The sequence below is a fragment of the Canis aureus genome, chromosome 4, assembly GCF_053574225.1.
Source record: "Canis aureus isolate CA01 chromosome 4, VMU_Caureus_v.1.0, whole genome shotgun sequence".
Lineage (NCBI taxonomy): Eukaryota > Metazoa > Chordata > Mammalia > Carnivora > Canidae > Canis > Canis aureus.
Window position 1 is genome coordinate 71,438,648 of NC_135614.1, and position 14,142 is coordinate 71,452,789.

A 14,142-nucleotide genomic window follows, 5' to 3' on the forward strand; every position below is an offset into this window, starting at 1 on the left:
GAGGCTACAATGGCCATCTTTGTCTAAGAAATGCTTGCTCAATTTGTAGATACATGCTGTTTGCTTGGGGCATTGATTCACACAAACACAACAATGATGCTTCTTTGGAAATATGAAATATCTCCAGGGCTCCCAGAGGTGCTGCAGAGAAGTGCCATCCTGAGACACTGGGACTGTCAGCAACTGTCAGAAAGTCAAACCTAATGATTCCTAAGAGGAAGTTCTAATAAGATTAATGGAGCACAGCATGAGGAATTTGGCCACTCAGTTGTGCAGTGAGGTAACTCAGAAAAGTGAGTGTCCAAATTTACCCTCTTTCTTTCACTGATTGCAAAGGATAGCTTTTCTTCATTATTTCCATAATTTAAAGTCTTCCCAGCATAATCAAGGCCTTCCAGCGATAACCTCATAGGAAAAAAAAAAAAGTATCACTGAAAACACAAAAATCCTACCTTAGAATAATATTTATGACTGACTTGTGGCAAAAACTAATGGTTGGGCAATCTGTGAGCACATTAATGACACAGCTGTCTGGATAAGCAACACAGTCACGGGCTTCCTCTGCTGTGCTCCAATAGGATTTTCTTACCAGGAAACAGTTGCTTCAGTTCCTGGCGGGGTGAGCAGCTTATTGCCAAAGAGAAGTTTGCTCAGCGTTAAAAAGAGACACTGTTATTTAGCTCTTTCTAGAATTCACATTTCAAAAATGGCTTGTTGCTTACTTCCTTGTTTTTCCCTTAGCACTGCTTTTCGTAGAATTGCTCATCGCTGTACATTTAGTACTAAATAAAACCCAGAAAGAACGTAAAAGATTGGATACCTTAACAAAGGTGTGGTGAAAGAAAGGAGTAAATGTGTCAGGATATCAATTAAATCCTATTCAGAGTGCCACACGGCATGCCGCAGCAGGTAACAGACGGAGGTCCTGTTCATCTGGAGGTACACACTCTGCTCACAAATTGCCAAAACATCTTTTAGCACAATCATGCCTCCAATATTATCATAACCTGCCCTTACTAATTTTCATTACTGGCTCAAGGATAGGGTTTTCTCTTCTTGGACTGAACATTCTGCTATTCTTCTAAAAAATACTTTCCAAATATTGTCTCTCACTTGATTGGACCCAGCAAGAATTGGTTTGAGACTAGGTTTTGCAAAATCAGGGGTTTTACCCAACAATGGCTAATTTGGGTTTTGGTTTTGGCGTCGTGGCCTATATGCAGGGTTTTCACTTTCCAAGTTTTCTTAACTGACTAGTGACGCATCCTGAAACAAGAATCTCTGTTTTTCTTTTCAATAATTCCTCTGTGCATCCCCCCCGCCCCCCACCTTTCTGGCAGGGCAGCCTGTGAGACCTAATTAAAACATGTTATTTCCAGACCACCAAACAAGAAGTCAAACTAACCTTTCACCTTTACAACTTACTTTGTCAGAGACCTGGGCAAACGGACGGGGGGCAAGTTTTGTTGACCTGCAGCCTCTCTTCTTTATTTGGAAAAAAAAAAAACCAAAAACCCACAACTTTCTTACACTACTCATATTCTTCCATGGGTCTGTTCCCTTTTCTCTCCATGCCAAGAAACTCTGATAGCTCGAAGTCCTTACAGTCCTTATCCTCCACACTCGGTAGGTCTATCCCAAGACTCCTATTCCATTCTATTCCTTCACAGACTCGGTGTATGTGTTGCATATGTCCTTAAGTTACATGAACCATAGTTAGGTAGCTCTACAAGGCCTTTGCAAGATGCAGCATTATTTTGTACCAAATGCTGCCGATTTAAAAATCTATGCATTCCATCATGTGTGTAACACGTTCTAACTTCAGAAAAATTAAACTATGAAAAAATATTTACCTTTGAATTAATGAACTATGGTTATTTAAGGCAAAAAAAAAAAAAGTGAAGAGCTTTAAATATCCTTAAAAGGGCATTAAGAGAACTCCCAGCCTTCTCCCATTTTGGTTTCCTGATGGTCTACAGTCCTGTCTATCTCTTCCTTCTCTTCAGTTCTTTATTACAAAAAAAACAAAAAAAAATAAAAAACCTACTATGTGCAGGTTCTATGGTCATTGCTGGGGCCACTAAGTAAACAAGAGACAGTCTTTGTGCTCAAGATGCTTTCAGTTTGGGGCAAGGATACAAAAAGCTGTGGGAGAATTACAATAGAGTGACTATCACTCTACAAGACAGAAGGATAGAACTCTGTAGGATCAGCCGAAAGATGACCTGGCCCAGTCCAGCAGAGGTGATGGAGAGCATTCCAGAAAAGCAGCATCTGAGCCAATATCTCAAAAACAAATAACATTTGGCCATTCAAAGGGACAAGGGAGATGAGGAAAAGAGAGATACTCAGGTGAAGAAAACAGTAGGAATGAAGAGAGATGGTAGTGTTGTGTTCTGGCAAACGCAAAGGGTTCGGAAGACTACAGGACAGGAACAAGTGAGGTGAGCTGCTCCTAAGCAGCCCAGGATCGGCCTTGCCTACTGTGCAGAGGAGATGAAAATTGGTAAAATTGGTTCTGAGGACATGGTGAACCAGCAAAGGGCTTAAGCATAAAGTGACAAGATCAGTTAAACCCTTTTTCAATTTATCTTACCTTCACTTTGTGAGGGTTAAATTAATGATAAATAATAATCTGGATCTTCCCTCTGCCTTGGCTTCTGAAGTCGCATCAAGATTGCATGGATAATCACTTTTGTCTTTTCCTTCTGGAGGTGCCTATCTATCTGTTTTGATTCATTTTCTTTAGTGTTTTATATATTTTTCCCCTCTACTATCTCTTTCTGAAAGTTCCAGTTAGATACTGGCTTCTGAGATTCATCTTCTATGATTTTTATCTTCTTCAAAATCTCCATCTCCTTGTCTTATGGTTCTACTTCTGGGAACATTCCTAGAATTTATCTTCCAATCCTACTACTCATATTTTTATGGGAGGAACAGCACTATCATATTTTGAATTTCTAAGAACGTTATTGGGCTTTTTTTTCTTTACAGTAATCTGTTATTATTTATGAACTTAATAGCTTCCCAAGAATATTCTTCCTAAAGAATATTCATAAACAGTTTTAGCATTTGAATGATCCCTGAATTATCTCTATTTTCTTCCTTTTCCCTGTTTTTACCTTATTTACTTCAGTTCTTCTCTCCATAATTAGGATTTCCCTTAACTTTCTAGTGATCCAAGGTTGTTTGTTCACAGATAAGAGTGGCGCTTTAAAATCTGAATGGAAGCTCAGCCCAAGGTCAGTGGACTTCCCTTCAGGGAGGTCTGGTAGAGAGCCCAACCATTTCATCAGGGCTTCCCAACCTCTGACCTATTGGGGTCTTTCTTCTGGTGATTCAGTTTTTCTAGAAAAGTAACCTTTTAATCTGTTCTCTTTGGGCAGCATCCTGGTTGTATGTTTCGCGCATATGAAGGAAAAGGGGGCTGGGAGTCCAAACCATTCTAGAAGTTTCTAATTAGAGCAGACTTTTATTAGTTCCCTTGTGTTGAGCTATGATTGACCTTCACTCATCTGTCATCACACCTGGTGTCATGGAATCACCAGCCACTCTTATTCAGTTTCTCTAGTTAATTAATGATGCTCTGATTCTCTTGTGGTAATAATGGGGAACGAGTAGGAGGTGTTGTAGGCATAAGTGTTCTTTCTGTTCACGGTGGGCCCTGGGGAATTGGAAGGCCCTGTCAGGGTTCCATTCCTTGGGGGGAGGATGAAGTTAGATAACCTTACCATCTATCTACTCCTTGGTCCACCCCATGCCTCAACCTCCTTCTACCACGCCAGCTACTGCTGGGAGCTAAGCCTCTTTGAGGTTCTCAGTGTGAACTGCTTTACTGTGCTACCTGCACAGACATGAGGTCTGGATTCCTCTGCATTAAGAAGTCAATGTCTATACCTTCATCTACTTTCTGTCACTCAGTGATCTGTTCAAATAGCTTGCCTGCTGAAGGCCTCTTCTGTTCTCTTTGTCCTTTTAGGTTTACAGCCTTTTATTCATGTAAGTTTAGTGGGGACTTGGGAGAGAGGAGAATAAACATGTGAGTTCAATCTGCTTTCTTTAACTGAATACTGTATTTGCAATTTAGATTTACAATGTTTTAGCTCAAATAATTCCTTAGGCTCATGCATGGAATAAATATATTTTCTGAACCATAAATCAATAAGCATGATCTGAACATAATGAGAGACATTTGAAGTCAGAGCTATCATGAAAATTTAAAGTGCATGGTCGTAGCTCCTAGCTACGGGTAGCTAGAAGATAGCTAACACCTACCCTCTGCTTGCTTCTATTTTTATACTGTTTCTGGCCTCAGTTAAATTTTCTAAAGTCATCAGCCAAGATAGAATAATAAGATGTCAGGAAAATGAACCCAGGCAGTTCTCACTCACGATCCCAACTTTCTCATCCTGATCCCCCAGATACTTTCACCAATATTTCATGGAATTTATGCACACAACTTCAATCTTTAACCTAGATAAGGGTCGACTTTTCCACTCTCAGCTCAAGAGGACATATCTTTTTTACTTTTGCATTATTTGACACCGCACAACTGAACCAACAGCTACGATTTTAAAAAATCTGCACTTTGCAGTAAGTTCGGTTACTCTGATATTTGCTATTCTTCTGCTCAATTGTTTGATTTCTTCCTTTTTCTTGTAACTTTCTCAACAAACACCTTCTCCACAGGGCAAGACCTGGAGGGATTCTCAAATACTAAAAGTTTAAAAAAAAAAATATATATATATATATATATACACACCCACACACATAGGTATCTCCTCCAGGAGGGAAGCAATTCTATTTGAAATGTCTTAATAAATCTTTGGTGTGGATGATAAGAACCTGAGGGCGCGAAAAGGCTGGCACCGAAAGAAATAAAGATAACTCAGCACATGACCAACAGGAATTTAGAAACTTGTGAAGACAGGAGGGAGCAAAGAAAAGGGATTTCTAAATCACTCTGTACATGAAAAGAATAGGCATTCAAGGTTAGGAAAGAGTATGGCTCTGCCAGGGAGCAAAGAATAAGACTTTTAATTATAGGGATGTGTAATATTCAAATATGTGTGTGTACATGTCACAATAAATAAATATGTATTTTTAATATTATTAACATATATATTTAATTAATATGTATACAATAGATGACTGATAGATGATAGATAGATAGATAGATAGATAGATAGATAGATAGATAGATGCATGTGACAGAAAAGATGTGCAAAGATCTTGATTTAGGTGGATTTCCTAAGGGGGTTTGAGAGAACTGATCAAGGAAGGATGTTGAGTTTGACAGGGTACTAAATAGAGGTGGCAGTTGAGAAACAGCAGAGTAAACCATGAACTAAGAAAAAAAAGTAGCAGAGACAAGAGCTCCAAGCCCGCAGTGGCCAGGAAAATTGTAAATCATCTCTCTCGAAAATCCACGGAGAGACAGGAGGAACTCAAGGTTCGAATTCTAAGTTCATAAATACATCAGCTGACAACTGGGTTAGTTTTATGCGATGTCTCAGAGCCTAAAAAAAAAAAGGTAAGCAAAACTTATAGCTTGCCGAAGGAGGCTGCATCTTATACTCTATCTGCTTTTGATGAGGACCAAACAGAAAAAGTCTTTAACCTAAGTACGGACAGTATAGAATGCCGCAGGAAACCCCCTTTGCTGCAAGTGTCCCCGGGGAGGTTGAGGCAGGGAGACGTGGCATTGTGCAGGGAATGTAAGCATAGGGTGGGAGAGATTGGGCTGGATGGCTCCCAAGGTTCTTTAAGATCCTGAGAGTCTAGGTTCCAGGAGGTACGCAGATTCAGACCATTCCAGTTTTCCCCAAATGTAACTATAAAGTCAAACTGATGTTATGTATATGCCTCCAAGCTCTCTTAGCAAAGTTCAGCCACACCACATGGCAGTCCTTATTCTTGTTCAGGCCGTGGTGGGGAAATAGAGGTCTTGCAGAAACTATTCCAGTATTTCCTGTTGGATCAATTCTGTCGTTCTCTAACAACATCAAAAGGAGAAATGAATAGAGTCGAAAGTGGAAAAGCTTCCAAAACCAGGAGGAGGTGGGCCAGCGTGGAAGAGCAGGGTCAGCCTCTTACCAGAGGTCTCCTCCTGGTCTGGACTGGGTTTTTGTGTCTGTGAAAAGGGTCGGCATGCTAAATAATTGTTGGTGTATGTGATGCTTTCTCATAAGCACCCTCCGAGGACTTGCATTTTAATTCAAGATGCTGTCTTTAGTTTAGGGATAAATCAGTAAAAAGGGTCGGCACTAACCTGTCATTTTCCTCTTCTATTTTAAAGCTCTCTGTGCATGGGAGTTAACTTCTCCCAAAACAAGCATTTGGAAAATTCCTGGTTAGGCCGCTTGCTTGTTTTGTGAATGATGTTTGTGGTCAGCTATAACATATATAGCATGCCTTCTTCATATTGCTGTCCTTTTCATGCATGTTTTTCTTATTTTGGCATTTTTATGGAAGTGATTAAATATTACTTGGTTTCAAGCTGGTGTAGAAATTGTAGAGATGTGGAAAATCCTCTCTAACTGAAATCCAACATACACATACCCTCACAATCATAAATACACATGCATATGCATGCAGCATTCCTAAAGTATGCCCCAATAGCTTTCTTTCCTCTTTCTTTCTTTCTTTCTTTCTTTCTTTCTTTCTTTCTTTCTTTCTTTCTTTCTTTCTTTCTTTCTTCTTTCTTTCTTTCTTGTGTGGAGGGAGGGAAATGAAAGTAAATATGATTGCCATTTCTGTTTAGCTTGCTTTCTGATAGAGGCAGCATTGTTTGGGTGCCCAGGCCTCCAGCTCTTACCCAGAGTTCAATATTGTAGAAATGTTGTTCCAAGTCTTATTCTGAATGACTGAAATATTTGTGCAGAATGTCACCTTCCAAGCTTTCATGAATGTTTACAAGTTTCAATAGCGAGTTGGAGTGGTATAGTAACTCTTAAAGGGATATTCTTACCCCACCCCACTTTCCAAAAAAATAAACTAAAATTAAGCTGAGCAGAAAGTAAATCTTGGGATTTTAAGATCAAACATTTGGGACACACTGATTAGTATTTAGTAAGTTCCAAAAAATATCCCCAAGAAACAGAATGTTTCTTATTCTATTAAATCAGCTGTGCATATGTTGTATGATAAAATCTAACAATTTTAGAAGAAACTCTGTATTTTGTTATTAGAAAATTCAACTTCTATTGATCACTCAAGAGAAGGGGAGTATGAAAGAGTAAACTTGGGACTCATGCCAGGATAAATTTTTTGTAAGAAATTCTGCAGCTCTCAGAAGACTTAAAAAGTCTATTCAATGTTCAATATCACCTGTAGACTTAATGTGAAAAAAAAATCTATTCCATTAATTACTTATTTGAAGATTTAATTGGAATATTGGCTTCACTGCTATATAATTCAATAGTTGGATCTGCACAATATTTATGTGATAACTAAAAGGAGATTATATATTTAGATATATTTTTAAATACTCTACTTACATATGTTATTATAATAATGATTGCATATTCAAAAAATTTCTTTACCTATCCATATTATTTAGTTGCCAGGAGACAAATAAGAAGCATCTAATATTATTATCATTAAATAGGTTATAATCCACTTTTAATTTCACAGTAAAATTCCTTTTAGATGTGTATTTATTCAGACTCTGTGGGTATATTATATGCTCAGTGCAAATAACATCTTTCTCTGCCTGGTCTTCATTTATAATTTGGAGAAGGGTTAATAAACATGAATCTTAAAAACTAACCACGTTGAGGATCCCCTAAAAAAAGTAAGATAATCTCTAACTCAGAGCATTGTTGAATTATTTGCAATTTAAAATATATTATGATTTACATAAATCAATTAAAAGCAAAATGTTTAATTTTGTTTTTGTATCAAAAATGTGTAATGATAGTACACATTTCTGTCATGATCAATTTTATCTCTTTTATTAACACAGGCAGGGCATGTATTTTTCAAATTGAAGAATGTTGCAAACAGAGAGTAGTTATTTGCCACAGGACACAAATAATGGCTGTGCCAGTATTAGCCACAAGGTCAACTATACCCTGGCCCAGTGTACCCTCTATTGGAGTGGAAAAATGATCTTTTCTACTGAGTAATCTCAAACTTGAAACTTCCTTGCTTTATATAAATTATCTTATGATTCTTGTGTCCTCATTAACATTTGTATTCTTTAAAATGACTATCTTCCATTATATTTTAAGAAGATCCATTCAGATAACTATCTTAACTTACTTCTTTAATTAACATAACACTTTTATGGTTTTAAAAAAAAAATGTTTTCATTGTGTCCAGACTTAGTGGCAGTTAAGTTTGGGGACTATTCAATAATAATGAATAGCTTTTGGGGATGCCTGGATGGCTCAGTGGTTGAGCGTCTACCTTTGGTTCACGTCATGATCCCAGGGTTCTGGGATGGAGCGCCGCATTGTGCTCCCTGCAGGGAGCCTGCTTCTCCCTCTGTCCATGTCTTTGCCTCTCTCTTTCTGTGTCTCTCATGAATAAATAAATCTTTTTTAAAAAAATAATGAATAGCTTTTGAGTAATGAGTAATTCTTCAAAAAGATTATTTCAGCCCAGAATGTTTCCCAATCCAAAGAATAAGTTTTTCACCTGATCCATCTCAGGTTTGATGTTTTTTGTGTGAGTAGTACTTTCTTGCCAACTCTACCTCTATTCTCCCTCTATTCCCTCACATTGTTTTTCTTGCTTGGATCAGAGGCTCTATCTCTCCCTATGAGCTTTACTCAGGGCTGCCATAACCGGTGAGCATTCCTCCGCTAAGAAGAACCAGATGGCCACGAGGAGATGTTAATGTTTCCCTCACATGTCCTCTGGGCAATCCTTCTTCACAGGGGACAAGTGTGCTGACTTACCACTACTCTGAGACTTATACTAATCCAAATAACACAGGACAGTTGTCCCATCTTGATGGCAGACATAAGGCAGAAGAATCCTACCTTTATGCAGCACAAAATCAACTGTTTTGGAGAATAATCTGTTTGCAGAAAGTCGTGAGTTGTACTACATATGATATATACAGTGCCATTTATTATACATACAATAGGACCAAAGTAATTTTCCAATTCAACTAAAATATTTTAGGCAAAATAGAAATAGAAGGCCCTGTGATTTTACATTTTAGTGCTCAAAGATACTTGGAGTTTAAAAAGTGTATGCATCTAGGGGTGCCTAGGTGGCTCAGTCGGTTGAACATCTGCCTTTGGCTCGGGTCATGATCCCAGGGTCCTGGGATCAAGCCCTGCATGGAACTCCCTCCTCAGTGGGGAGTCTGCTTCTCCCTCTTTCTGTGCCTCTCTCCCACCCCTGTCAAGCTCTCTTTCTCTTTCTTAAATAAATAAAATCTTTTTTAAAAAAGTATTTGCAATCTAGCAAAATAAAATAAAACCATAGCAAGTCCATAGCATCTGTGCTAAGAGAGACATTAGGGATAATTTAAAACTCTAATAATCTATATGCTTCTTCCTTCTCCTTCATCATATGTTTAAAAGTTCATTCAGAGTAGATGAAAGGTCACTGGTGGGGTAAGGAGAGTTAGAAGAATGGGTTTGAATCTTGGCACCTTCACAAGCAATCTACATGCGTTTGAAGGAGTACACTGATTCTCTGAGACCTTTAAAGTGGGGACAATTACACAGCTCTAATTTGCAACAAGGATATGAGGATCAAATGAGAATATTTTTGAAAGTTCTTTAAAGTTGCATGCAAAAATGCATGATCAACATCATCTTCATGAAGGTCAAAGTCCTATCCTATTCCTTTCCTGCTCTGGTTAGAGGGGCCACTCAAGCTTGAATGACAGGAGGCTAAGCAAGAAGAGTGATGCCCCCCCTCCTCACCCTCAAGAGATCAGCAGTACTTTCTCAACTGAGAATTGCCATTTGCAGCTATATTCTGACTACGAAAGACACTGCCAAAAGAAAATCTACTTAAAGCTTTGTAGATTAATTCTCTAACTTGATCAAGCAAGGAAAAAAGAAAAAATAAACTCTGGAACATCTCAGCAGACAAGCACATGACAGCAATACAGGCCTCTCTCTAGGGCTCAGAAGCCAGACTTTGTACCTATTTGCTCTCCTTGCCCCTGTAGTGTGAAGCAGACAGGAAAGGCAGGTCAGTTTGCAAATCATCTGACTCCAGCCTGAAATCAGTAACCCAGAGTAAAAGCGCTCGGGAGCATAGTGGTATTAAAGACAGGGCCAGGCTGGGCCTTGTGATAAGGCCTGATGTTGGGTAGAGAGTGGCTAATATGATTACATTGACCCTTAATCCTGAAGGCGCTCCTGCAGCACCACAGATGTCTGCACCTGCCCTGGAGGTGACCCAGGGAACAAAGCCATTCTCTCAGTCAAGGGGCACCATGATATCTAGAATCCAAATTCTAGGCTTCTAAATGCTGAAAGAATATTGATTTTCCTACAAAATAGGTCCATGTGGGAAGCTCTCCAAGTTAAAGCATGGAATCCTAGGGAGTGAAGCCATGGTTTGTTTATCTACAGCACCCAACTGGCGAACCAACAGTAACTAGCTTATGGAAAATGCTGGATGAATGAATGAGTGAATGAACGATGAACAAATTAACTGCATGTAACACCTAATAGTAACAGTGATATTTAATTTTTTGTATTGCAGAAATTTAAGAATATAAACAAAAATAAAGAGAATTGTATATTGAATGCCTATATGCCCATCACTCTGCTTATGGTCTTGTTTTGGGGTGCCTGGATCTGACTCTTGATTTCAGCTCAGGTCATGATCTCAGGGTCAGGCTCTGTGCTGAGCGTAGAGCCTGCTTAAGATTCTCTCTCTCCCTCTCCTCACTCCTCTCTGCTTGTGCATTCTCTCTCTCAAACAACGAAAATCTTGCTTTTATTCCCCCTCAATTTGAGTGATGGAGTAGATTATTTCAGAGAAAATCTAAGATATCATCATTTCGTCTATGCATACTCCACATTACATCTCTAACATATAAGGATAATGCATTTACACACTTGACAAAATTAATAATAATTACTTAATATCTTGTAAATCCCAGTTTCTCTGCCTCAAAAATCTCTTTTAATGTATTACTTATTAGACTCATAATCCAAACAAGACTCATAAAATTGCATGGTTTGTCTTTTAAAGTCTTTATAAATCTGTAGCAGTTGCTCCCACCCCACACCACTCTATTTTGTTAACACCATTGACTTTTGGAGAAAGTAGGCCATTTATCCAGTATAATGTGCCACATTATGGATTTGGTTGACATGCCTGGTGGTGTTATTTAATTTGATCCTCTATTTATATTTCCCTTAAACTGCTAGACATATTTAGAGGCTTATTAGAGTCAGTCTACCTCAAACATACTTCACCATTAGCTGTGTACTTAGCTGTGTACTTCCTATAGCATCTCATGGAAGAGATCTTTTAAAAAGCACCAAATGGCAGGAATCTATTTGGCCTGTTAACATGTTATAGAACATAACTGGCTCAAATTCTGGACCTACAAAAAATCAGATCCTCAAATTAAGCAGTATATCCCCTCTCTTTTTGGTTTTACCTGCATTAATGGATCTGTATCAGTGCAGTAACTAACTATGTGCAGCTGTTAGTTTCTTGAACTTGGGACCAGAGGAACAGTAGGAGAAGTCAGACAAGTTGAGTGGGCACTCCTCTCACTAAAGAAGGGATGTCTCCATGGATAAGGATAAACATTTCCAGTATGGAATAGGTGAGAAGGGAAAGCTAAATTGTGTTTGGAGATTACAATGATTTGCTGATAGCTACCACCAATGAATCATATTGTGTAAAGGAAGTTAAAAATCATCAGGCTTTGTCAGGATAGGTGCTCTGGGGAAGGCACATATTAGAGAAGAGGGAATAGAGGATAAGGTAGAAGAGCACAGTAGTAGCAGTGCAAGTAGTTAGAAGCTAACACATAACAATGTTCCAGATTTTTTCCTCATTAATACTTACCTCTTTTATTATCAAGTGCTTTGTCACCTGTTAGTATTCATTCCCAGAGAGTGGAGCATTTCCTTTTTTTTTTTTTTTTTTTTTTTTTTGCAGTTAACATTGATAGCTACCACCATAAGGCTTGCTATTTACCAAGAATTGGTTATTTTATGTCCATTCCTGTGTCACTTAGTCCTCGAAATCCGCCTGCACCACAAGCTTTGTTTTCCATTTCACACGTGCGTGAGTACCAACTTTAGAGAAGTTAAGCAGTTTGTCCAATCGTATGGGTAATTAATGACAGAACCAGGATTCTAATTTCTGTATGCTGAATCTCAATCCCATGTGATTTTCATTGTACTACAGGGTGAAGCAAGAAAACAAAGCCATTATTCTACTTAAGTACCTAATCATTGTGGTCCAGATCTTTAAACACCATGTTCCAGAGAGACTTTACTGGATGTTCTTCATTTGTAGGTAGTTGATTAATCAATCTGAGTGATTATCATTGACTAGGAATTTTGTAAAAAGAGGCTCTTCAGGTAGTCAACATAGTAGAAGAGAACATGGCTAGTATTGACCTTATAATAGGGGTGTGCTGGAGCTGAATGTGCAAATCTCTGTCCATCTCCACGTTTTTTTTTTTTATTGGTGTTCAATTTACTAACATACAGAATAACACCCAGTGCCCTTCACCCATTCACTCCCACCCCCCGCCCTCCTCCCCTTCTACCACCCCTAGTTCGTTTCCCAGAGTTAGCAGTCTTTACGTTCTGTCTCCCTTTCTGATATTTCCCACACATTTCTTCTCCCTTCCCTTATTTTCCCTTTCACTATTATTTATATTCCCCAAATGAATGAGAACATATAATGTTTGTCCTTCTCCGACTGACTTACTTCACTCAGCATAATACCCTCCAGTTCCATCCACGTTGAAGCAAATGGTGGGTATTTGTCATTTCTAATAGCTGAGTAATATTCCATTGTATACATAAACCACATCTTCTTTATCCATTCATCTTTCGTTGGACACCGAGTCCATCTCCACGTTAATGACATCACAGGATGCCTTGAAACAAGCCATGATGGGGGTAGGTACTCCATGGAAATCAGCAAGCATATAAAACAGAGGTTTTTTATTCAGAGACCAACAAACTATTGCCTATAAGTCAAATTTAGTCACAACAAAATATAAAAGGATGAGAGAGAGAGAGAGAGGGAGGAAAAAAAGAGAGGGAGAGGAGGGAAAAAGAAAGACGAGACAGTGTTATCAAATTACTGAGTGTAGTTAATGTCTAACATTAGTTTAAAAACTGCCTCAATATAAACCAAAATAACAGAATGTGTCCACTGGACAGATAAACACATTTAAAGTTTATGATTACACATTTCCTGGTTGGCCTCGGCAAAAGGACTTTAGGACTTAAGCATTTTCAGCAACAACTGTAGAGTTCTGGACTGGTTTTTCATCCATCCAAACCCACACCCAGCCTAGCCTTCCCAGGTGGTGTTTTTTCAGCAAACACACTTTTGGTGAGCTCAGTTCTTCCATGGAAGACTGAAGTGACAGCGATTGGGGGAGAGGCCCGCTGATGGGTTTCAGGAGCTTTGGCTTCTCTCCCAACAGAAGCTAATGATGAGGTTTCTTTCCCTGGGCTGGCCTGGAGGAATATTCTTTTACCAAAGATTGATCGAGGAGGAGAATCACTCTCAGTATTAACCAGAATAAGTATGCTTTCCTTGTCCTTTGGGGGGGGGGGGAATCAGGGTGGCTCCATTTAGAGGGATTGCCGATGTCTGAAAGCCAAGTAGAAATTGTTTCAAGGATTATTGGTTATTTTGGATCATCCCCACAACTATGACCAATATTTCTCCTAAAAAAAATTGCAGCTTATCTACTGAAAGAACACGCATACATGCACATCCCGACACATACACAAGCACACATACCTTCTACCACATTTACTTCTACCCAATCTCTCTCTCTCTTTTTAAAAAAAAAAAAAAAATTATTTTTTATTTGGGAGAAAGAGCATGGGGAGGGGCAGAGAGAAACTTTAGTGACTCCCTGCCCCACCCGGGACTTGATCTCAAGACCCTGAGATCATGCCCTGAACAGAAACCAAGTCAGATGCTCAACTGACTGTGCCACCC